General features: G+C 33.1%; 1 protein-coding gene across 10 annotated transcripts in view; it reads right to left on the reverse strand.

The window, feature by feature from the left end:
• LOC145241576 (ankyrin repeat and IBR domain-containing protein 1-like) overlaps positions 1-26,782 on the reverse strand; it is a 575,864-nt gene that overhangs the window by 188,321 nt on the left and 360,761 nt on the right. For all 10 annotated transcript variants that reach the window (XM_080104665.1, XM_080104657.1, XM_080104666.1 and 7 more), the window contains one exon: positions 19,261-19,378. The gene's annotated coding sequence lies outside the window, so the exon portion shown is untranslated. The remainder of the gene's footprint in view (positions 1-19,260; positions 19,379-26,782) is intronic.

Consider the following 26,782-nt stretch of genomic DNA (forward strand, 5'->3'; position numbering starts at 1 on the left):
TTCAAAGGCCAGAAATGACCAAGATCTGATTCTGTTTTCTGGTCTTGAGCACGTGATGCAATGGAGGGAAAAGGTGGCTGATTAATTTTAATGCATCTTAACCTAAGTTTAATTTTCCATCATCAACATTCTGACTCCCATCTAGCCCCAATTGAAATGAATAGCTCTCATCTTGGAGAGGCTCCATGTTTTGACAAGCTTCTGAATCTGGCCTTCTTTCCTGATCTGAAATGGGACACATATATCAAATCTGTTGCCAAGGTTGCTGGAAAAATGGTTGGATCATTTTATCCATCCAATAGATATCTCACTGCCGATGTAATCCTCTACCTGTATAAAAGCTAAGCATGTCCTAGAATGGAGTACTGTTGGCACATCTAGGCAAAAGCTACTTGGGGCTCCTATCCTGCCTTGACAGAGTTCAAAACCAACTTCGTAATCTAGCAAGAGATACCCTTTTCTCTTCTCTACAACCTCTTTCCCTCAGAAGAGACGTTATGAGCCTGTCTCTGCTCTATCATTATTTTTATGGCAAGTGCTTGTCATAGCTCCAATCTACGGTTCCCCCTTACAAAACTTTCACAAAAAACACTCATTTAGCTAAAACCACTATCAATAATTTCCCAACTTTCTATCAGTGCCTAAACATAAGTATGGATTCCATGAACAAAGCTTCTTTCCTAGAACTACTTATGGAACTTTGTTCTGCTGGTTTGCTTTCCAACTGACCAGAGTATTGCCATCTTCAAGTCCAATATAAACAAGCTCTTATTGAATTGTCCCCTCAAATAATCAAATTATATTAAATTTCCACTACTAACAATTACTATTGCTCTTGTCCTAATGACAACCGTACATGCATTAACCCTTATCCTTAAGTGGCATCCAGGCCTAAAAAAACAAAAAACAGGATAGTTATAGTATACACCACTTTCATATGGCTTCATTGTTTTTTTTTGGGGGGGTGGGGATAGTTCTTATTATGATATCCTGAGATGTGAGAAAGCAATGTCAAAAACGGCTGAAATCAAGATGCATTTCCCAACCTCCTCCTCTGGGCTGTGTGCGTGTGCGTGTGCGTGTGAAATGGGAAGCGTAAAAAACAACCTTTTCCCTAAGAACCCAATCAGTTTCAATCTTTATCCCAAGTGGCCTTTGATAACACTGATTAACAACAAATTTGTTGTCTGCGTTTTTTCAGCTGATTTAGGATGAATCTCATGAGCTGAGTCCAAAACGACAAATAGTGACAAAAACAAAGTTCTAACAATTTAGCAGAAAACAGTTTTTCCATATAAAATGCAGGTTTTGATCAAAACGCATACAACTCACATACATGGAAGATTTTAGTAATTTAAGTGAAAGTCCGCCTTTTCTAGATTTTTTTTGGGGGAAAAAAACGGCAATCTGCTTAAAAGTGGAAAACTTACATTACTGAATATCTAATAAGTAGATTTTAATGTTCCAAAATGGCACTAAGATTTAATTTCAATGACATTAATCTTTCTCATAAAATTGTAACTGATTGGCTTTTATGTGGATTTTCTAACTGCTTTCCTATTGATTTCTATAACAAAAAAACTATGCTTTTACGCCTGCCTTACCCATTTTTAATCATGTTTTTACTTTGGATCAAAGTTTATCTACTTTTATGTTTAAGGATAGCATATAAGATGAGATAATTTGATGCTGATGAGAATATATATGCATACAACTGGTAAAAGTTTGCAGAAGAAAGTGAGCATGCAGCAACCTGTGGAGATTCCGGTAAACTTTATTGGATGGTGATGTAGGCAAACCAAGGAGCAGTGGGCGTCAATTTAACACTTTGTTTATATGATGGCACTTTCATTACAAACCTGAGTGAATGATTGAGGTGCTGGATAGGGCACTTTAACAAGCTGCTTACTCACCTTACCACTGCAGCAAATGTGGATGTGGCCCATGTTGAAGAATATGATTGCAGCAACGTAGAATTAAGTGAAAGATGTTTTGCACCTCTTGCAAAACAATAAGCCTCCTGGTGAGGATGGGATACTGGCAAAAATCTACAATGCTGTGCTCGATGTGTTTGTCCTGTGAATTCTATGAGTCTTTGAGGCAATTTAGTGCACCGAAACATTTCCCTCTGATTAGAGTGAGGCACTACTTCCCCTATTTTTCAAAAAGGGTGACAGGAAAATTTGCTCAAATTACCAGAGAATAAGTCTTATTGATGGCCTTTGCTGTTCTCCTGCTGTATCGATTCTAAAGTGTCTGTGATTCCTGCTCATGTCCTTCTCGAGGCGACTTTCGACCAAGTAGAAGTTGTACCGATTAGATGCTGAACCTTTGACACTTCCTTGAAAATCATTGAGAATTTCAGTAATCCACAGTCCTTTGCTTTATTAACTTTGCAGCTGCCTTCAACTCCAATGATCAAGGCTCACTCTGGCAAATAGTATGCCAGCAAAACTTTTGCAGATTGTTGAAAGCTACTATCAGTTAATGAGAGCCCATGTACAGGCCTATGATGAGGAGTTAGAAACGTTTTCCCATTTAATTTTCATAAATGAAAATTGGTGTAAATTTATTTATGTTTCCATAAATCAAACACTTTCAGGAAAATTGTAAGTTAGGATGTTCGGTGTATCTTAAGTAGTATGCGACTAAACCTTAAGCTGCCAATATTGTTCAATCTGGCAACACGGTATATTAGCTAGTATATATATATTACTTTTATTCATCCCAAACAATGCATATTGTGACGTGAATATGGGAGCTACTATTTGGGGTTATGCTTACCAGAGCACAAATAGTGAGTGGAGCAGAAAGATGTCTGTTTGCATTATATTTACATTTCTGCATGTTAGTCTAGTCAGGGAAGCAGAAAAGAGGAAGGGAATTAGCAGTTCAATGAAAGAAACTATTAGAGTAAAAAGCCTTTCAACATTTTGAGATCTCTACAGGGAGGGGTGTGATTTTGCTACCTATCAGACATCAAGGGTGCAAAAGTGCTCAGAGTTAGTTAGAGCACATTTTATTGCATTGATTGGTTGACTGTGTGAGACATATTAGATTGGAGACTCCTTTTTGAACCCTGTCCAAGAGGAAAAGACTAGTGGTAGATGCACCAGCCCAGATGTGGCAAGAACACTCCATACATGGGTGAATGGTGGCTTTGAACAGGTTCAGGATACTGGCAGGAATGAGTAGTTTTCTAGCACAGTAGAGGGAGCCCACCTTCTTTGCATCAGCCTTGGCAATGTTTTCAATAGATTTGTTTCAATTTGTGTATTTTGTGAATGTTAAATCAAAGAGTTGTATATAATACAGTGACAAAATCTCCAACTTATGAAAGGGTTGAGTCTCAGCATAAAATGCGGTGATGAATTTCTTCATTTCTCATATCATTTGCAATAATTTGGTGTCCTCGGTGTCAATGAGTGCAAGAAATGCAGAGATTACAATTGGTCAATGATCAGAACAATTTCAAAGGATCAACTATGAAACTAATTAAACATCTGAAAAGTTTTACTCAATAGCTGAACTATCGTTACTTAGCAACAAATGCGGTTTTAATAATTGAAATTGAAAGATTATTCATCATTTGGTTATTTCAATATCAGATCAATATGTTGATTAGCCTTAGTTTAAAGAAAGAAAATGACTCCAAGATTTTTCAATCCTTTTAAATGATTGCCATACTCCACAGGAAGAGACATTTTTTGTATAAAATAGGCAATATGGTTGGATTCACAAAGTTATATTTTTAAGATTTTGTAACAATATGAATAGAATTATAGTACCGTGTGTGTGTACGATTTACACATTATTAGTATTCTTTATTCACTACTAGCAGGATTACCTGGCGTTGCCTGGGACAAAAGTATAACATATTTTCAGTAAAATTTTTGTTTCATTATCTCTTTCTATCCATTTCTCTCTTTTGCTCTGCTTCATTTTCCTCTTCCCTCCCCCAAACTTCCTTTTTCTCTCCCACCTAGCCTGTTCCTCACCGGACACACACACACACACACAAACAACTCTCTTTTATATAAAAAATTCTTCAGGGAACAACTAAGCATTTTCATTCAAAATAAGTACATATATGATGAGACATAACCCAATTAATCTCTAAAAAATAAATAATTTGTTTTTTATAATTTTGGATATTATTCATTAATGGCAGTGTTGATCAAAAACATAACTTTGTGAGTTTGTTTTGTAGTTTCTTACTTTTAGCTGGACACACACAAATAAAAATGAAGGAAAATGGCTGTGATTTTTCAATCGTTTTAAACGATTGCCATACTGCACAGGAAGAGACATTTTTTGAATAAAATAGGCAATATAGTTAAATTCACAAATATAATTTATATATATATATATATATATATATATATATATATATCCATATTTCTCTCTTTTGCTCTCCCTCATTGTCTTCTTCACTGCCACCCAATCTATTGTTCGCTGGACATGTACACTCATAACTCTCCTTTATATAACAGATTCATCAGGGAACAAGTTAGTATTTTGTTTCAAAATTAGTATGTAATGGTTGAAAACCCGACCTCCCACCAACAAAACCTGACCCAGTTGACCCCAAAAGAATGAATAATTTGTTTATTTTAATTTTGGATATTATTCTTTAAGGGTAATCAAAAACACAACTTTATGTGTGCTTACTTTATAGTTTTTGAGTTTTAGCTGGACACACACACATACATACAACTGCCCTTTATATCATAAATCAGTCTATTGTTTAGTCTGTTTTATTAATTTCCAACTAGGAACTTTACCATTGAGTTGTAAACTTTTGTAGTAATGGTAGACGTTGACACAATGATCATAATATACTCTTCATGAATAGTCCATAGTTATAAAGATCATATACGGTTCTGTATATAATCGAGTTGAGATTCGTTTTCTGACAGGATAACAGTAAATATGATTTTATTTTAATGTAATATGGAAAAAATATACAAATGTAACAGAAACTAACAAAGGGTACAAGTCTTTTGCAATATAAAACATTGCGTTCATTGTAGCTCCAAGTGTTCTTCATGGGGACCAATGCACTTAATTTTTCAGAAACTGAGCAGTATACTTTGCCACATATTTCTAATAGAACTTGAGCAATGGAAGTTCAGGTTTGTTCCTTAAATTTAACGATGCTGCAGAGCTTTGTCAAGAAGATTTTGTCTATGAGAATGCTCCACAAGAAAAAGTCAGAATGAGTCAAATCTGACAAAAGTGTTCTATGCCTGCCAATCCATCAATGGGGCAAATTATCATCCAGCTAGTGCAGCATAATGGGCTGATGCCTCATCCTGCTGAAAGTACAGGCTCTCTTCACTTGGCAAAAGTTGCTGTGGTAGAATAGTTAGGTAACTTGTGATGCTCCCATTCAATCTCAAGAGAAAATGGATATCTCATGTAAAGGTAGCTGTGCATGTAATTGTGAGGCAAGGGTTGCGCAATCACCAGCCACACCTCTCCTAAATCGACACTGCTTGAGTCCAGTGGCAAGAAGAAGTGCTAGACGACTGAAAACAATGTTCAGATAAGCGAACAGCACATACAGCACCTGGAATTCTCAAATGGTCACCCATTTTACTGACCAGGCTCAACGTTGCTTAACTTCGGTGAACTAATGGGAACTGGTGTGTCAACATGAATTATACCATACATCAGGTAACTTATTGAAGTCACGATATAGTCACTTCTGACAAACACTAGTATTTTGATTATTAAGATCACCTGGTAATGTGTTGATTTTAGGGATTTGTTCTTTTAGTTGTGTTAAATCCTTAACTGTAGTTTTCAATAGTCTCTTATTGTCATCAGAGTGATTGGTACTTTTAAGAACTTGGTATATCAGACATGTTTTTTTTTTTTTCTACATAGGCATCATCACTTATCAAGGCCCAGAGACCATTCGAGGATAAGGGTTAAAGTGTGTAATGTAGTCAATTGGACAATATAGTAATCAATAGTAATGGAAATTCGGTAAATTTGTTAACTTAAGTGGAACAGCTCATCAAAAACTTGTTTACGTTGGACTTGAAGACAACCATATTGTAGTCAGCTGGAAAGCAGGAAAACAGAAGACAGTTCCATAGGCATGCACTTCTAAGAAAGAAGCTTTGTTCATGAAATCTATATTTAGGTTTAGGCATAGATAAAGAGTGGGGGGAATTATTGATAGTGTTTTCAGCTAGACGAGTGTTTCTTGTGAAAGTTTGGTGAGGGGGGAGGGACTATAGATTGGAGCTCAGTCGAGCACTTGCCATGAAAATAATAATTAAGCAAAAACAAACTTGCAACATCTTTTCTGTGAGAAAGAGGTTGCAGGGAAGAGAAAAGGACATCTCCTATGAGGTTATGAAGTCTATTTTGAACTCTATCAATGCAGGATAAGTCCTTTTTAGAAGCTCCTGCCCAGATGTGGCAACAGTACTCCATCCTTGGACATACCTGGCTCTTATATAGATAGAGAATTGCATCAACAGTGAAATATTTATTGGATCAATAGAATGATCCCACCATTTTTCCAGCAGCCTTGGCAATGGATTTGATGTACATGTTCCATTTCAGATCAGGAGTAAAGGTCAAGCCCAGAAGCTTGTCAAAACATGAGGCCTCCCTAAGACAAGAGTCATTCATTTCAATTGATGCCAAATGGGGATCAGAGCGTTGATGATGTAAAGATAAAAATTTAGTTTTAGATGCATTGAAAGTAACCAACCACTTCTTTCCCCATTGTACCACGTGTTCAACATCAGGAGGGAAAATCAGAGAGAACTTGGTCGCTTATGGTCTTAGATGTGCTACCATAATGGTAGTGTCATCAGCATAAATGTCTACGAATGATGTAAGGATGTGATTTGGAAGATCATTAATGTAGATCAGGAAAAGAGTTGGGCCCAGAATGGACCCTTGAGGGACTCCAGTATTAATACTGTGAGCTTCTGATTTCTGCCCATCAACTACTACTCTTATGAACCTATCAAAGAGAAATGATTTAATAATTGAGAAGACATTTCCAGCTATATCATAGCTGGAGATCTTGTGAAGTAAACCTTTATGCCATACTGTATAAAAGGCCTTTGATATGTCAAAAGCAATTGCCCTAGAAAGGTTGCCTCCATCGAGAGATTCGCAAATCCTATGAGATATAACTGCAGCACATCTGCTGTAGATCTAGCAGAACGGAAACCATACTGTGTGTCACTAAGAAGGTTGTTTTTGCTGAGATGGTTGATTACTTCTCTATTTAACACAGATTCCAGTAACTTACTCATGATGCACAGAAGACTTATTGGCCTATACTGAGAGGGAGATGAGCGATCACCTGAATTCTTAAATACAGGGCATATTGATGAGATTTTCTAGGGTGATGGGAAGCAATTCTCCTTAAGACAACGTTTAAACAGTTTTGTAAGTATGGGCGCTAGTTCTGGTTTAAGTTTTTTTGAGTACTATAATATCGTCAGGGCTGGTTGCTTTACTGGAATTAAGGGTTATTGATTAGCTTGACAAAATCATGTACAGATATTTGTATATCACATAGCATGTTTTCTGATACAGGAAAAAATAATGGAAGTTGGCAGCCTTGGTCGCAAAGGGCAGAATTAACTGCAAAGTTCTTGACAAAGAGTTTGGTTTTGTCTCATGTTGACGAGATTATCTCAGGTCCATTGATGATAGTTGGGATAGAGCACATGCTTCTGTTCAGGATTCTGTTTGCTATTTTCCAAAACTGGTGGGAACCAGTTACTTTGGACTTGACAGGCTGTGCATACAACTCTCTTGCATTCTTTATTACTTTTTTACAGTGATTGCTGGCAGTCCTAAAGCGGCTTTAGTCTCAGTACATCTATTACGTTGGAAGCAATGGAAACAGTGATTTCTGTGCGCAATGGCAGCAGCACATTCTGGAAAGAATGATAGCTGGCTGTTAGGTTTTTGCTGAAACTTTTTCGAAGGTATGAAACGGTCTATACCTACAATTAACCATTCTGTTAGGTCTATAGAGGACACAGCCTTTTTAAACATGGAACGCAGAGGTAGATCTGATATAAATGTACGGAAGCTATCCCAGTCAGCCATAGAATATCTATATACTGTACGATGGAGAGGTATGTCTGAGGTCTTATTACATTTCATTCTTATCTTAATTGATACAACAGAGCAGTCGGAAGATCCAAGTGGAGACAAAACAAAAACTGAACATGGGCCAGGGCAAGTTGTAAGAAAAAGGTCTAGTAGACTCGCATACTGGCCGTCATTGTTGGGCCCATGAGTGGGTTCGTAAACAATCTGAATGAGGTCCTCAGCAATGGAGAAATCATGACACACTCTCCCCTCGTCATCAGTCTTATTTGAATGGGTTAACCATTCCACACTGTGAATTCAAAGGACTCATATCACAAAGGCAGCCAAGTTAGCAACAACTCTCAAGAGAGTATGCAACTTTTCATATTAATCTGTCATCTCATCTTTACTATTACGTTTCCAAAATTACTTCCCATATCTTTCCAGTTAGACAAAAACACTGGAGAGAACTTTTTCGCCCATTTAACGCTAGGGACCCTTTTCTGAAACCTTTTCTTTTCTCCAAGAATCATATTTTTCTGGATCTAGTGAAGATGGAGTAGACATTTTTGAAGCCATGATGATGTCAGGAAGTTCTTGAAAGTTAACCATGCCCTACTACCAAAATTGTCAGTCTTTCCTTCTTCAGTTTGCTTAATAACCAACATTCTTCAATCAAAAAAGTACAGTTTTTATATTAATAACACTATCACCTATGCAAATTGACTGCCAGCCAGTACTATCTAGCTTTAGACACTCTAAATAGCTAATCTGCAAAAGGGAGATAAATTAATTGACCAGTATTGACTGTTATTGCTATCTCAATTAACAAGTTGATTTAGTTCCGTTTCATTTATGTGATCATGGTGCGGGATTGTATATAGAGTAGAGATTTATTGATTTGCGTAATGTTGCGTTGACGGTAATTGTTTAGAATTGTTTTAATACTAATGTGTCACCACTTATCAAGGCTAGAAGCCACTTGAAGATAAGGGTCAATAATTGTCAGTTGAACAATGAAGAATATTATGAGAGGAGTAAAAATGATTAAAGGAATGAACTAAGTTTGATTACCTAAGGGGACAGTTTACAACAAATATTTATCATGAACATCTCAATAAGATTGATGTATTGGATTTGCAGACGGCTATGTTATCATCTGCAGGCAAGTACTTGCTCCTATCCTCACAAAATTGTCGCAGCTTAAAGTAGAAATACTTTCCATCTCAATGGAAAACTTTGATTTGTCCATTATTTAGAAATACTGGTGATTAGTCTTCTGCATCTCAATACAGATCAGTCGGTTTTGTATCCGTCATTAGTAAGCTGTTTGAACCTGTAATAAATGAAAATATTGTCAAACATTTCATCATGGTAGGTGCAGTGGCTAACAGAGCTCTGGTGAAAATCCAAACTTAGTTGGAATCATAATCCATCATCCCCTGGTCCTCTTTGCATCTCTGTGTGGCTAGCAAAGATGTGTTCGGCACTGACATGCAAATCAGTATAGTGAAATTGGTAACATTGCTACACCATTCCTATATGTATTCAGAGATAAACCTTCCTCAACTTTGCATGCAACTGTTGAGTTTTGCTGTTCTTATTGTTGAGGATAAAAGCTGCAATTCTGTCAGAGTTTTATGTCAATGTTAATTTGGTATTGTGATAGATTTATTTTCCTCTTCTGCACAAGATCAGATAAGTTTCGAAAAGCCAGCACATTAGCCGAAGTGTACTTTGGGGCTACGAAAAATTTCTGAGTAGCCTTGTCAGCGTTCCCTCATGAGGGTGCCTCAAACGATTAACAACAAATTTTATTGTTCCACCCTGTATTATATGTTATCATTAATTTTGTGTGCAAGTTCAGCATTCCCTGGAAAGGTCACCTCAAATGGTTAGTCATAAACTATCCTCTTTTCAGAGAGAAATTAAATCCTAAGAAGGTGAACTTCTTGGGACTGAACAGAACCATAGTTTAGCCCAACAGCAACAAAACTACTGCTAGACTGATTGTCACGTGGTATATCTTTTCTAATCAGTGTTGTGTCCATTTTTGTACATATTGGTGTTATTTACTTCCTTCCTACTAAAGAAAGATGTAACACAAGATCAGAATGTAGGGGTAGCATCTCAAATCATATTCAAATTACTTTCCTTTCTCACATTTCTCAGTAAGAAGTTTCATACTTGAATCTCCAGAGCATAAAATCACAGTATCTACACTGATCCTGTATTATTAAGTGTTATTGTTATATTGTGTGCATGTTCATTAGAGTTGCTTTTCATATTGACTTCCGAGTTGTCTTATGTTCATATTTGTGTATGTTTTTTAATCAATGCTTTTGTTTTTTTAGCTTTCAGTTTTGTAGATTTTAGTTTCAGTAGAGTTTTGACATGCATAGATATTATTAGTGTTTAAATATGTTTTTATTTTAATCAATAAAGTTTGTTCGTTTTTGTTTGTTTCTTTTGGTTATAGGTCGGTTTTCTTGCGTTTTTTTTTATTTGCCATTCATTTATTTTTTCTAGAACATTTAAATTCTGTTTCTACTTTATTTTGCTTTTGATGTTAATAAAAAAAAATCAGAATCACCACAAAAAAATGAAAAAATAGGAAAGATTATTTTTTGTTAAAATGTATTTTTTTAGAAAGGAAGTTTCAGGACGGTGTATTCTTTAACCTTACAAACTTTGCTCACCTATAAAAATAAAATCTGTTGGTTTATTCTCAACAAGTTAGTGAACTACAACTATCACATGTTAAAGACACTACACTTGTTTTGAAGACCTGTAAACTACCAGGAAGTCTACATGAACTGGAAGATGACTTCAAACAAAAGTGTCTAGAACTAAATGCAAAGTGGAAGCATGATCTTATAATTTGCATACATTTTGACAATAAACTAAAGATAAGGGTTTCCAACATGTATAATTGTATATTCCTTCACAACACTGAACAAGACACCAAAGAAAAAAAAGATAAGCAGCTTTCAAAGGAGAATAACATAAAACTTCATAAACTTCAAGTAACCAAAGAAAATATCAACTGAAGATCTCCATAGTAAAACGAAGTATGCAAATTAATGAAAAACAAATCAAGAAAAAAATGTCTAAAATTTTATTGGGTATGTCATGAGATTGGGTAGAGATACTCTGGTACGAATTTTGCAAAGAAGACGCTTTAAACCTAACTGATATGAAAAAAAAGATCAGCTGAAAGTAACATGAAAGGTAATGGAAGATTTTTCTTTTTATGTGTGAGGTAGGTTTGCTCAAAAGATATTCGGTGTTATTTCTTAGTTACGGTTCTGCATTTTTTAGATGAGGGCCGATTGTTTATATTACTTGTTTTCATCGGATTATTGTTCTCATCTCATCTTGAAGTTGTTTTTTGTTTTTTTCACTGTGGTTTTGTATGTTTGAAAAAAAAAAAGTTGGTTGACAAAGGGGAGGCAACTCTAATAAAATTTAACAGGATTATCTCCCTTTTATTGTTGATATTTTAAGGGGTTATACAAATTTTTATTTTTCCTACAATTAGAGGTTCCCATATGTTGCTAATTTCTATGCTTGGTCTGCTTAGTAATTTTTTTTTTTTTTAGCATATGTGCTGCTTCTTTGAGTCGCCTGACTCTCCATCTTGCATTTCTGTCAATTATTTTGACTTAGTTCCACAAAGGGAAGTGTGTTCCTTTTTCTTTCTATATGTGATCAGCTTGTGCTGATTTTTTTTACCTCCACCCAGTGTTACGGCTTTACAGTGTTCTTCTGGCCTTACCTTTAGGGGGCAACTGGTTTCACCTTTGTATAGTTTTCCGCATTTGTATAAAATCAATATTTGTGGAAGAGGAAAGATGATTATGACATTAATGACAACCTCCTGTCTAATACGACAATGACATTCTGTATCTCGTGCTCTGCAGCATTTGCTGTGGCTATGCAATCCAAAGTTGGAATAGGCTCTCTGGATGGAGGCCTGAGTGGGTGATAAGGAGATTTAAGTTTGCTCAGTTACCAGGGTCCCCCTCTTGGAAAGGTAAACCAATGCAGTTGGAGTCAAAAAAGCTGCAGGAACTGCCAGAAAGATGTTGTCATGTCAGGCAAGAGAAAAGCTTATCAGGATTCCAAACCAAATTTTTTTTCGGGGTTTACTCTCTTAGCCTTTGCCAAGGCATCCACAAGGAAGTGGAGCTATTTGCTGGTGAAAATTTAAAAATATTTCCAATATTGGCAAAAATAATGGAGATCCTCATTGTAGTTATGGTTATATCAAAATGAAAGTGAAATCCTTAAGCGATTCTAAAGTCAGGCGAAAGAAACATGTATTCTATAACGGTGAAAATTTAGAAAACGTTTTCAATTTTGACAAAAATTAATGATGACAATGTTTAAACAAGGATTATTTGTGTTTTATGGGCGTGTGAAATAAACATTACAAAAAGAAAATCCAAACAGGCTTCATAAACGGTTTCTTCCGACATGCACTCAGAATTTGTAATCTCCAAATTCCTGCAAATATTTTAAATGCAAAAAAAATTCCTGCAAATATTTTTGCAAAGCAATTAAAATGATGTAAAAGGATTTGAACATGGGAAAGATGTGAAATAGTGAAAGATTGTTTCTTTTTATGTGTGAGGAATGTTTTCTTCAGTAAGCTGACACATAAAAAGATTAGTTCTGCTTGTTTAGACTCGATAGTGATTTGATCTGGTAGTGTTTGGAGTAAGTTTCTGGTTGAATTGCTTTTAATAATAACTTGATTTTAATTATTTGGGTTTGTAGATTTTTTTTTAAGGGATGCTTTGACTATTTTCTTAAGATTTAGTTTTAGTTTATGAACGATGTTGGCCAATCTTTGGTTTGGAGTTGATGTGTTTTTTCTAAGTATTTTTGTTATGAGTAAAAGATGATTGATATTAGACGTATGTGTTTCTTGCTATGCTTGCATCAGTTGTCTTTTTTGCCTATTGTCTTCAACTGTCTCGCAACATCCAAGAGACAATCTTATTAACTTCTTTCCTCAAGTGTTTGTGGTTTTGGTAAGTGGTCATTCATTAGTAAATGAAGGATGACCTCTTCTTTTCAGCCGCTTTCTCATAAAAAGAAAACATGTTACTAGTCTTTCTTTACTCTATCATTTTTATGATAGGTGCTCAGTTGAAATTCAGTTTTTACAAAACATTCAGAGCAAGAACTTGTCTACAAACACAGAAAAAAAACATTTCCTTCTCTCTAAATTTAAATAGAACTTTCTTTCCTCAAACTTTCCATCAGTGGAACACAATATCATGAGGCTGCCTCCATCATTAACTAATACATTATTGCTTTCAAGGCTAATGCTAATGTTGAGAACCACTGCCCTAGAGCCTATCATAGTTTTGTGTTCAATTTTAGGAATGAAATGGGCATTGTTCTCACTAAGCAGGCCCAATGAATAAGTTGGTGTAGTTGCTGGCTATGCAACCATGAAACAGGTCAAATGAGTTTACATGATAAGAGCTGCAACTAAATACTTATATAAAACAAAAATGATCCAAAAATTTTTTTAAATAATGTTTTTATTAAATCACAGACTTCAACAATAACTAATATAAGTCTAAAAAGACAAACATTTAAAAAAATATAAAATCAATAATCTATTCTGATCAATAAACATGTCTGATTAATGAATAGATAAGACACAAGGTTTATGCAGGATGTATAGATATTGATTAATTCTTATTTGCTTTCTTCATTGAACAAGGATGAAAAAAATTGCATTTCAACTATTGGATTTTTAACAATCAGCATCTGATTTTCCAATATCGACAGATCAAACATATAGTGTACATAAAAAATATATTGAAATATTCATCAGTATTTCTAATATATACTTTGGAATTTTCATGTTAGACCTAAATAATAATGCATCCGACACATCGATATTTGATTATGAATATCCAGTCAATTATGTCATGTATTGGTCCTTGTTGTTTGCTGTTGATAACTAACATTTCAATCGATTTCATGGATTACATATTATATCCAACAGTGTATTTCCTTCAGTAACTTACAGATTGAGGGATACAGTGATAACTCCAGTCTGTTACAAATACACAAGAATGCAAATGGCTACTCAAAGTTTAATTGCCTTTCATTCTTAAATATCTTAAATACATTTGCTCACAAAATATATTGACTTTTGTTATTGTTTGTTTACTAGACTTTTCATTAATTTCTTTTTAAGTATTTGATTTATTTTTTCCGATTTTTGTTAAAAATCTACTTCTTGACAAAAATAATTTTTCCCCAGCATAGGTATTTTTGATATTTAATAATAACAAGTAATTTACCAAAAAGATTAGTTTTTAATTCCAATTTTGATCAAAATCCATATGATCTTGATTCTAAAAAAAAGTCTAAAATTTAAGGTTTAAACTAAAAGGATTTTAAAAAATTGAAACCTCCCCTACCTGATAAGAGTTACCAGAGCTAGCTAGCCGCAGAGACCAATCATATAAAAAGAAATCTAATTTCTGTATAAAATACATGAATTTTAAAGATTAAAAACAATTTTATATTTTACTTAAAATTTAATAATTGATGATGTTTGACAGTATTTTTATCGACAAAAATGTTTTACTCAAATGTAAAACTTTTTGGAAACCTTATAAATAAAATGCCTTCTTTTAAAGATTACTAAACTAATTCATGCAAAGTTTCAATCTTTGTTTTTTTACACAATTAAAATAAATTCACATCATATTTTGATGTCATCATCTATTGGTTTTATTTTTACTGATAATTTAAACAAATATTTATTAGTACTAGCAATAGAACATTAAGTTTAAAAAATATTACAATAATGTTTTTAGAATCAGAAATTAGGCTACAATGTTTCCTCATATTTTTTCCAATACCTCAAAAAGCTGATTTTTCCGATTCCCAATTCTGATTAATCATCCCAATACAAATTATGTATATTTATATGCACTAGATGAGCTGTCTAGATGCAGAGATCCTATATCCTACTAAAATAATACTGTAGTATCTTTAATGTATACACGTATGTATGCGTGTAATGGTTTCTAATGATAAATTATTCGATCGGGAGATCCTATTCATTAAAAAGGAGGATAGAAGGTGATAACATACTACAAAAATGTAATTAGTATATAGATATGATAAGTTAGTGTTTGCAGTATGTTATCACGTATCCTCCTTTTTAATAAATAGGATCCCCTGATCACCGATAATGAAATGTAAAAAAAAAAAAATTTGAATAAAAAGATTCACTTTTGGGCCATACATGAAATTAAAATATACCTTCTTATTCTTCTGGCTAGGATCTAAGGTTAGTATATGTTCTGTCTAAAAATGGGATAATGATATTGTGGCGTTTCCATTCACACGGAGCGTCCATAAAATGGGAATATGTCACAAACTCCTATAAGGATATTGGAGATAAACCATAATAACCGGATATAATCTGACACTATATTAACCAGATTTAATAAATAAAATTAATAGTTTTACAGTTTTAACAAAAGGAATCTTCCATTCATACTGAACATCCATAGAATGCCCAGCAGAAATATATGACATATGAAATATGCCACTGTGGAATTTACACAGGTCCCACTAGCACTACTAACATTCTGTAGATTTTAAGATTTAACGATTAGAAAGACCAGACAAGTTTGAAATTATAATAAATATTGCTATATATTAAAAATAAAATTGAATTTTTATTTTTCAATTTTTCGAATTGGATAGTTTAATACTGTAATCGGACATAATAAAACATCATTTTTAACTTAACTACAAACATCTCAAGTCATACCAGGGATTACCATCACCATAGCATGTAAGAGGAAAAAAAAAAAAAAAAAGACCAAACTGTCCAATTTTCTGAAGATGAATATTTTACTATTCAAAAATTTGAATGAAAAAAAAAAATGTTTTTCAATTTATTTTTAATAACTGTTAAATTTTAAATGACATCATAAATGGATGATGCTATCTACTAAAACAGGTGAAAGACACGCAAACGATTCTTTATGATATCACAAAGAGATGAAGCACTAGAACGTGTGCAAGATATTGGGAAGATCCTTTATGACATCACAAATGATGAAGTAACTGCATGTCCTGCATTAAAAAAACACAGATAAAAGTTAAACTAAAGAAAAAGGCAATAGAGAAAGGAAATAAAATTAAAAATAGAAAGACAGAGATGATAAACTCAGAATGAAAAAAAAAACATAGGAGAACAAATGAAAAATTAAAATCAAGAGAATAATGAATGAAAAATATTAATAAAAAGAACAGAGTGAGAAATTAGGGTTGCAGAATCAGAGGTTTTGGAAGAAGTTAGATGTTTTTAACTTTTGAAGAATCAACAGACAGCGAGAATATTCGACAATAGTAAAATAAGTTGAAGTCACAGTCGAACAACATATAACTTCCTACTCTTCCATGTGAAACGTCCAAAAATAATGAAAGAAAGGAGAGAGAGAGAGAGCAATAGATAAAGAAAATTAGAATGAAAGATAAGAATTGATAAAAAAAAAATAAACAACTTGTAAATAAACGTTTGATGAATTTTTATCTATAATTAAATTTCATTTACATTATATTTTTTGTTCTTCCATCTTTTTTTTATGCTAAAATTCATTATTTATCCATTATTTTTGTCTTTTTTGCTTTTAAAGTTGATTTTTGTATTTTCTCACCTGCAAAAATTTATTCAGGTTTTATATTGACTTTTTGCACTATATTATTCCACCTTGATATTCGATACTTCCTTCCATTCAAGAGAATGATATGATGAAAGTGTAATATGAATCTTAGTTCTTATAACCTCAGAGGAAGATTAAATCTGGCCAGTATAAGGAGATGCATACAGTTGTGAGCTATTAAGTTAATACATGTAAGATGGTTATGATGACATTGAGAAGCCCCACCAGAAACTACTGCATAGTCCAGAATCCATTCACCAAATGGCAATACAGCAGCCCCAGTACTTTGCGCCTGCTGATAGGGCAGCCTCCTTAGTGGTTAGTACAAGGTTCGGGTCTCTGACTATCAGGTGTATAACGTCAGCCCAGTAAAATGTTTACCTCCAGCACCCTTATTAGTGACATGGTTACAAGGATAGAAATAGAAACAGAAAATTTCCAAAATCTCAGGCGACTACTCACACAAAAACACTGCCGACCTAGAATACAGCTTTTTCTTCTCCCTTTGTCAGAAAAATCACTTGTTCTAAATGAGGACTGAGGAACAAATTAGGAAAAGCGAGAGTTACAGAAGCTGCCAACAACGCATCCACAATGCATTGTCTACTCTCCATAAACATATATAATATATATATATATTTCCCCAAAACGTATTGCTTTAAACGATCTGAAATAACAGTCATGGGAGACTTGATTCCAAATATTTCTCACATGTTATATCTCTCCTCTTTTGGAAATAGGGTACGATTATGAATATCTACAGAATCAAATAATCCTTATACACTGTGCAATTTACTTTATATATGAAAACCAAAGAAGAGAGATATAATATATGAGAAATATTTGGAATCAAGTCTCCCCTTGCTATTATTTCAGATCATTTGAAACCATAGCAGCAAGTTCTAGTCTCCTCTCCATCAAGGACAGAGGTTTGGGAGAAACATAAGATAATTTATAATTCATATGCAAAACAAGGAAAACAAATGATTATTATTGAAAAATTTTATGACTGTAAAAAAGTGCCAAAAATAGACTCTTGATTATGAATGATCCCCTTAATGTGCGACCTTAAAAGCAAATGTCACAATTCAGGTCATTACCTTTCCAACGAGTCTTCATTTGTTAAATTCCGATCAATAGTCGCTGAAATTTGGAACTTATAAAATTGTCCAAAAAAGGTGGTTTATATATATATATATATATATATATATATATATATATATATATATATATATATATATATGCACACACACTGGTAGCCAAATTGAATATTGAAATGCTCATATTTTTGGTTCTTTAGGATGAAACTACATGAAAATTTGCAGGTTTTTGAAGATTATAATGCTATTCTATGACAGTTGGTATAAAAGAACCTATATTTTCAAACCAATAAAATATGGCCAAATTTGCCTACATTATATTTTATTGGTTTGAAAATATAGGTTCTTTTATACCAACTGTCATAGAATAGCATTATAATCTTCAAAAACCTGCAAATTTTCATGTAGTTTCATCCTAAAGAACCAAAGATATGAGCATTTCAATGTATATATAGTGTCCTGGAAGGCCAGCTTCAGTTTTGCTGCTGTGGGATGAATTTTGCTTAGGGTTTTTTTTTTCTTGGTTGTCTCCCTTCTGGTCTTGCCAGGCCACTAATATATATATATATATATATATATATATATATATATATATATATATGTTTATATGTAATTTAACTAATTATGGGTGTGATTACATATGATTAACAAAATTCTCATTTAGATAGCTCAACAGTGCAATACTAGAACTATAAATATTTTTTTCTTTCTGGATACCACATGAATAGCAATAGACACACAAGTATTTACTCATTTTGGAAAAGTTTTTCTTTTATTGATCACAACACTGCATACAATTTTTTCAGTCCCCAGTGTTGACATATAAAAATATAACTGTTCATCAAATTATAACTTGCACAAACTTGGGCTTCATCAGCGCATTAGAAAAAAAAACAACAATATTCCCAAAGTTTTTTAGCTCACGAATAGAGCCATTCCATGCCAACTTTATTAACTGAAATTGCCCTATAAAGTTTTATGATTGGACATAAAGACTTATTGGTCAGAGTTTCTCTGATCTAGAGTTAATATTTGTGTGATCCAATTTCACATCATGAACACTTGTATCCAAGAAGACATTATTATTGGAAAGATGTTAGCCAATTTCTAGCAAGTCTATCACCATATACAGCATGCATATATTCATCCCGCTAAATATACAGCAGTGCACGTGTTTAAAAAAATGAAAATTTGGGTAAGGATACCTACAAGAAAATAATATCTTCTGTTTTTTTTTTAATTGATACTGATAATTTAAGCAACAATAATGTACATGGTTCAGAAAATTAGAAAAGAAGACAAAAAAAAAATAGAAGATACCAATTCTTTTTTCTGAAGGTTAAGAAAATATAACTTACCTCCTCCTTTCTCTTCAACTTGGTACTCAGAATTGAAGCATTGGGTTGGCTCAAAAGGACCTTTGTCTAAATTAGAATATCTTTAAGAATTGTATATCCAAACTTTACCAGAGGCCATCTAGAAAAATGAAAGAACAAATAAAAAAGTATTAGTTTGATCATATTATAATATATGTGTACCCGATGTGACCCGGGAATACATTGTTTGTTGTAACATGACCATGATTAGAAAAACGAGATAGGAAATTAAATAAGAAAATAATAGCTAAAAATATTATTGTTGTGAGTATTGCCATGTTGATTGTGAATAATGTTTTGTGTTTTTTTTAGAATAGACAATCAGAACATCTAGACAAATTTTAATATAGTTCAAGAGAGTATTCATTACTTAGGTTGAAAGTGTAAAATACATGACAGACAAAAGGAATAGCATAAAAATGAAATACAGTGTTATGTTCAAAATGTAATTCTATAAACAACAATCTTTGTGAAATGAGGGACTGTGGGAGTACATGCTAACATGAGAGTAAAATGACCTCTCTTTTACTGAATGACTGCTATAGTAACTGCTGAGTGAGAAAAAACTAGAAATTTTTAAAGACCAAAAATTATGCATATTTTCTGAAAACAGACATCAAGAAGTTGCCCAAGTGGCTTGAAGAACAGATTAGCATATGAAGGTCTTGGTTTAAAAGTTATAATAGTCAATGAAACAGAGTGAAAATTGACTTAACTTTAATATAAAGATTTCCCTCTGGAAATTCTATAGTGGTTTTTACATCAATCTGTATAATTTACTGTTAATAACGATATTTCTCTTGAATAAATGGCTGCCAGGGTCAATACTATTCAGAAAAAAATAACATTTTCTTTTGTAAAAAAATAATTAAAATTCTCAGCTATTCTTTAACTCAGTAAAGTGAATGCCATTTTACAAAATGCTTTTATGTAAATTATACTGTTTTAGTAAATGGGATAATATGATCTTATGACCATAAAATAATTGTTGGTTAAATATTCTTTATATCAATAAAACGAATGTCACTTTTTGAAATGTATTTATGTAAAATTGTTTTGTTTTAGTCAATTGGACAATAGAATTCAATTTAGAAATTATTCATTTTTTACCTTAGCAACTTCAGATTAAGCACCAATAAGTATCTTTGTTAATGGGACAATTTCAATTTTTGATGTGTGTAAAAGGTGATAACATACAAACATGAAATGTTGGTAATCTTGCAATATACCTAACAGTTTTGCAAAGAAATTTGTAAAAGCAAAAAAAAAAAGAAAATGATAAATAAAATATACGACAAATAAGTTTGACTAAGCACATTAAGATTTAATTTTCTACTGAGTTGTATATCTTACTGTTCGGAAACTTGTTGTGGCGCACTACCTGTGTCACGTCACTCCTGGATGAACTGACCCATACACAATAGATACCGGAAGACAAAGCCGTATGGCAGGAGTCGATATCCGGTGGACTGTATGTTCCTGTCAGTACATTTTGTTACTATATTCTCGTGTTGTTTTCTTTGTGACTCTTTCAATAGAGCTACAACAAAACTGCTTTCAAGTTTTGTTTTTTAATTCCATAATTAGATTTAATTTAAAACTCTCATAAAACAACACATGAGGACAAACAAAAACGCATCTGAGTAATCTTGCACAATAGTTGATTCAAACAAAAAAATTGAAAACAGTTGTAGAACATTAAAAGTATACAAGCTCATAATAAATTAAATTTTAATGAATGTGGGAAAAGTTATTTGTTATATATTTTTTTCGATTCTTAACTATACTTTAAGATTATGCAAGCACCATTTTTACTTATTCTCATATGTCGTTTAGAAGAGCTTTCAATGAAATCTATTTTTAAGAAAGGAAGCCCCATTAACAATCACAGAGGGTCAAACATCCATTTCGTTTTACAAATACTAAAAGGCAGAGGCTTGAATGAATTCTAATTATGAAATAATTTTAAACAGTTTCAGAAGGTTAAAAAAATAGGTCAGTAAAAAAGTTAAATTTTATTGTTTCATAAGATTTGAGTTTTTTGATTACTTGGTTGCTAACTATAATGTAAGATTACAGAAATGCTTTAACATAGTATATAAATGTTTATCAAGCATGACACAAACGATGGGTAATGATAAAAACGACAATGAGCCATTTTACAGTTGGGCTTTCATAAATAGCAAAATGAAAAGGCAACTGTGGCAATTTTTATGTCACAGTGACTGAAAAAGGAAAGGATTTATATACAAAAGCAGTGCGCATGTACTGGAGGGGGGGGTATTTCCGCTGGGCAGAAGATGGGTAATTAAATGAATAAAGGATACACATGACATCGCATCGATAAAAATAGATTTGTATTGGTCAATTATGCTTGAAGATGGCATAAAGATGTACTTTGTGACATGGAGTGAATCATCAATGGATGGATAGACAGTTTGAATGACCAATCAAAGGAGAAGGAAAGAAACAGATGAAGGATGAAGAGATTTTAAAATGGAGGAGGAGGGAGAGTAAAACAGTAAAATTGAAAGAATTCAGTAAAAGGAACAGGCAATTAAAAATGAAAATGATGCTAAACCCCAAAATGGGCACTTGGAAAAATATTTGCATTCAAACTTAAGAATACCTATGTCAAGATAAATGAAGTTAATTCTCTGGATAGAGCAATTTTGCACTATCTACTTCTTTCTATAAAGATTAAAATCAAGATATAAAGGGTGCAACAATAAAATTGCTGCTCTAGAAAAGGCAACATGATTCCATTTCCGTTTGATGAAAACCAGTTTTCATTTTTTGTTGCAGACCATCTACTAGTTGGCCAGTGGAGCATAAATCTCATGTCTGGAGGTGATACAATGTTCAACGAGCAAGATAAGAGATGCGCCACTGTATAACTCATGCTCTCTACTGATCCAAGTTATGACAATAGAACCATTGGCAGCACCCTCAAAATGCATCGCTGAATTACCACGAATAATAGGGACGTGCCCAGAGTGATGAAAACAAAGTTTCCAGCCACAGTTATGGTTTTTGGTGTGGTTTCAATTGAGGGCCACATCATGCCAACTAGCATCTTCAAAGTCGGCTTGAAAGTCAACACCAAAGTTTACCTGGATGTGTTAAAGAGTGTGGTGATCCCCTGGTGCAATCAGGGCGTCTTCTCTTTTTGGCTCTTCTCCCCATCCGACCTAAACCCGCTGGACTACTTCATTTGGTCATACACCAAAAACATCACCAGTATGACCTCTCATAACACCAAAGCCAGTTTGATCGCCACCATTCATTAAGTATTTGCAGAGCTTTCATCAGCGCTTATGGAAAAGGCATGCTCTCAGTTCCAGAGCCATATCGAGGTGGTGATTGAGGCTGAATGTGGCTACATTGAATAGACGTCAACTCTACTGCATAATCAAGTTACCTGAATTGAGTTTATTCAATATAAGTTTTAGAACTGTTTTAAAACTGTAGTACTGTTTTCTTTAGGGAAACAACTTTATCTTCCCATGATACTAAATCTAATGTCCAAAATTCTTATTCCAATTGTGGTAAAAATCCATAATATAATTTGGATTCTCCTAGAAAATATCTCAAATGTCTCAAAATTAAAGCTAAAAGAAAAATTTTTAATTCAAGGAATCTTTCTTTATTAAGATTTAATAACTATGGATCAAATTCAATGCAAATCTGAAACATTTGAATTTGGAAATGGGAGGTTGTGTTCATATAAACTTCTTAAAATAATCCAAATGAATTCTATAAATAAAACTGTTTAGAATGGACATTGTGGTTGCTGCTCTGGTTTAAGTATGAAGGAGTGTGTGAGTTTTGCAAGGCCAATATGTATTTTTCTAGGAGTTGATCTCCATTCTTCCATTATGGGTTTGATTTGGTAGAGTTTATTATTTGTGTTGTTATTCCATTGTTGCTGCCATTTTGCATAAAATAGTTGGTTGATTTTATGTTTAAAGTCAGTGTAGGGAATGCTAATTGTATTGGGATTCAAGTTTAGAGCTGATTTGGCTGCTAAGTCAGCTCTTTCCTTTCCTTTTATTCCAATATGGCTTGGAATCCAGCATTTGATTATTTCTCTGTGTTTAGATAATGAGTTGATTCTGTTTAATATGTAGTTAGCTAGAAAACAAGCCAGCAGAACAAGTGGGCAGTTCTAGGAAAGTTCCACATGCGGGCAGTTCCAGTAAAGAAGGTTTGTTCATGGAATCCATGTTTAGGTTTAGGTACAGATAGAGAGTATCCAAAGATGGAGTTCAGTCAAGCATCTATTACACAAATAATAGATTAGAGAAAAACTAACAACATCTCTTATGGTAGAACGAGGCTGTAAAGATTAAAAAAAGGTCGTCTTCCACTAGATTTCAAAGTCTATTTTTTTACTCAGTTAAAGCAAGAACGAATGCTCTGAGTAGCACAAATTCTCAATGTGCAAAATTAAAATCTTGAAATAGAAAACAGTTACCATAACTGATTTTGGGGAAAACAAGGTATTTTTTTTTTTATTTGATTTGGGGTTTTTTTTTTTTTTTTTTTGGTCAAAAGATGTTCTTATGTTTACAAAAATGTAAAATTACAATTTTTTTTAATAAGAAATAAATAAAACTAAAAATCTCAGACTGTTTATTTCTTTTTTGCAACCAGCATCTGGTTGGAAAATCCGATTTTACTTACAAATATGACTTTTTTATTTTCTCAGAAACAATTATGAGCAGCTTAGTAAACAGAAACATATGTTTAGTTGTGTCTATTTATAAACTTATTTGGTGAAAGTTGCCAGACAAACAACAACATAATTTAAAGAAATACATTTTCTTTTTTTAAATGAGATGATACTAATGTTTAAACTTTACTTTAAAAAGTGCCAAATTTATTCTTGGTAAGTCTTTTTCTATGTTGGGTGTTATTTAAATGACCTGCTGCACTCTAATCAGGGATTTACGTCCATTAGATCTAGAACTGGCTTATAGAAAGTTTTGTATATGCAAGTTATCTGTCAAAACTTTTGTAGTTAATTTTCCAATTTTTTTACAATATTTTCACAAGTTGTTATTATGGACTTCATATTCTGTTTAACATGTTGGTATGTGTTGGGCAGCTTTTAGAAACTGATTTCCAAACTAACCTATTTCTGTTCAGGTCTTTATTTATTCTTACAAGTATATTCTTATCACTTCCTCCCATATTCTCTTTGGCATTTCCTTGTGAACTGACGCTGCTATCTTAACAGCTTTACATGTACTTACCAAAGAACTCTCATCCATTTTTTCAATGTGGTCATACGATCAAAGTCTCCTGTCATACACACATCTTCCTATAGTGTCAACATTTAATTTTCTTATCAAATAATCTAAGTTTGTCTTTAAGACTCACTGTACGCATTCATTGTATTATTCTCATGTCATTTCTCTCCAAGCAATGCATAGTACCTACAACTCTTACTGACCAGGTTTTATTTTTATACATCATAACACCATGTACACATGCCTGGCAGTGGTAATGCTGGTTAGTAATCGCAGAAGTTCCTTGAACTTACTCCATCACCTCCTAACTCTTGAAATCACACTAGCATAGTCAAAATGGTTGCTATACGAACTCATGTCTGAAAATTATGAATTTTTCCAAATCTCAAATAGAAAAATAAACTATTTGTTTTTACTCAAACTTGCACGAATAATTGCAAATGCAAAAATGGTAGAATGATAACACACATCTGTATTTGTAAGAAAGTGTGAAATTTAAATTCAAAAGATACTAACAGCTGTTATCCTTGAACAGTGCCAAACACAATCATTTTTTTACTTATATATCATTTCATTACTTTGTGATGAGAGGTCTCTGAAGAGTGTATAATCCCATTATATACATTGTCATCTCACCAAGGAGGCTTCTTTTAATGAAAGTTTATTAGCTTAGACAGAGGGGCAAATTAGAGATTAAAAACAGAGAAACTTTACAAAGTGGATTACTATGAGAGAGACAGAGAGACAGAGAGAGCTTGTGCTGCCATGCCATGCTAGTTAACATTGTATGTCTTCCCCACCTCACTACTGTTTCTAGAGATGAGTAGATTTTGCACAATTGACCAGTCAGAGTGACTGACAGGAAAAAATGAGTTATTTTACCAGAAATCATGTGATACCCTCATCTTTTGATTACCTGACAGGTTATTCTTTTGACCCCTGATCTATTAATCATTCTCTTCACCTAAGCTACAGCTTTTCGTTATGTAGTGCTGTACAGCTATGTAAACAATTCATTAGATACTGCTGATAGAACACAAGCTGCTATTTTACACCTAGTTATAATGTCGCATCATATCTAGTTTTGTTTCACAGCAACAACTTTAAAATAACTGACGGTATCAAACACATTCTTTATAACCTAACATGTAATCTGCTCAACCAATCAGCTTAGTATTTCTCATTTCTCTTTTACTCTCTAACGTCTAGTCAAAGAGAAGGATAATTGCATACATTCTCAAGTTCTAAAGATGATCTGTCAGCTCAAATGGTCTTCTATAAATAAAATATAATTTCTTCATAAATAACTGCTAAAGTTAATTTCTCGTCATTGAAAATTAAAAGGAATGTAATACAGAAATTGTGCTAAGAGACATTCTTGACTCTCGAGATGTCAGCAATTCTGTTTGGAAGGATATAAAAGAAAAAGTTCTTTGTTCTATAGGCAAAAGTTAAGAAGTTTTGGGGGTCAATGCTTTGAATTATGCAAGTTCTAAATAGATCTGGTGCCCTCAGGTAGACTCCTCATGCACCACATGAAACGTCAGGAAAGACATTTTTGTAGAGTTTTTTTTTTTTTTCTTTTTTATACGTACTGAAGTTTTTCTTTTTTATATGTACTGAAGTAATTACTTCTAACAAAGAATTTATTTCAATATATCTTGTAACCCAGTGGCTAGCATGTCAAAATCAAAAGAATAAAATTTAAAAAGAATTAAATTAAAAAACAGATGCAAACGAGGATGAAGAAAAAGAAATGTAGGTCTTCACTTTATCACTATATATCTCTTGTTGTTAACAAGGCTGAGGAAAGTCTGCAAAGGCAATTACATGCTGTTTTCTTGATCAGATCCAAAACCGACGGTACCGATGTTGGCTTAATCTTCTGTAATATATATATATATATATAAAAACAAACATGACGCTTTTATTTTTTTAAAACTTTTCTTTATAATCAAGCACTATTATAGTGTTCTTTCCCACTAATTTTATCTCTATTTGTATAACGTTAGATGTGTCTATGTTTATGTATTTTTAGTAACCAATAAATCATTAAGAATTTAATACAACTGCTAGGTGTAAGAGGTGGTAATGTGAGCTACATTTAGTTTAATTTAGTCTAATGCAAAAGAGATAAAAGCCGTGGAAGCCCTTCATGAAAATTCAGATACTTTGGATTTTTTTGTGAAATTTTAATAATTGGTATTACATATTAATTAATAAATATTCCGCAAATTTCAATTTCTTTA

This window comes from Euprymna scolopes, chromosome 20 (assembly GCF_053919585.1).
Source record: "Euprymna scolopes isolate OS-2025 chromosome 20, ASM5391958v1, whole genome shotgun sequence".
Lineage (NCBI taxonomy): Eukaryota > Metazoa > Mollusca > Cephalopoda > Sepiida > Sepiolidae > Euprymna > Euprymna scolopes.